We start from the raw sequence: 960 nt of genomic DNA on the forward strand, positions 1-960 counted from the left end.
GAAAGTTTGATTATGAATGCCTTAGTGATTTTCTTTTGATATCTATCCTGTTTGGGGTTTGTTCAGATTCTTGAATGCATATCTTCTCATCTTTCATAATGTTAGGGGAATTTTCTTAAAATAACTTTTTTTGGCAGTCTTTCTCTCTGCTTTTATTGTCTTTTCTTTTCCTAAATGCCAGTCACTCATAAATTGTTGTTCATCATGGTGTCCCACATAACTCAGACTTTATTTAGATTTTTTCCTTCTTTTTTTTTGATTGTTCTTCTAGCATACTTGTACAGGGAGATTTATGTTCAGGGTCACTAATTTCGGCTTCGTTTTCTTTGAATCTTCTCCTTTATACTTTCAATGTATTTTCCATATCAGAAATCTTAGCATTAATGTTCTTGATTTCTAATTGAAGATTTTGTATTTTTTCAGAATTGGCATTCATTTTGTCTATTTGCTCTCATAGCATTTTACTGAAATCTTATAAAGTGTTTTTCTTTGTTCTCCTTGTTTTCCTTGGTCTTTCTGTCAACCTGTTAAAAGTGCCAAATTATTATTCTCTTGAATTATTTTTCAGTTAGTTCCATCATCTTATTTACATCAGGAATGTTTTCTATGTTCATGCTGGTCATTTGCTTGAGCCATTCTCTCTCATTTATTCACGCGAACTAAAATTGTGTTGTCTCTGAGGCATTGTGGGTTTGTCATATTTGTAAAACAAACAATAGAGTTGTTGCACCCAGAGGGTAGACATCTTGAATTACTGGGCTCCAGAAAGTCACGGAGCCAATGAGGTGGTTGTGGAAGGAATAGGACAGCAGAGTTCCTGGCCCTTGGTTGAGTTCCTATTTGCCTTGGTGTTATTTTAAGAACACTCAACCTGAAAATAGTTCTTGGTGGCTTTTGATAAAGTTGATTTGAGTGTCAGGGCCACAGGGAAGCTGGGGCCAAGAATGATTGGCCCCAGTA

The sequence above is a fragment of the Chrysochloris asiatica genome, unplaced genomic scaffold (assembly GCF_000296735.1).
Source record: "Chrysochloris asiatica unplaced genomic scaffold, ChrAsi1.0 scaffold00025, whole genome shotgun sequence".
Lineage (NCBI taxonomy): Eukaryota > Metazoa > Chordata > Mammalia > Afrosoricida > Chrysochloridae > Chrysochloris > Chrysochloris asiatica.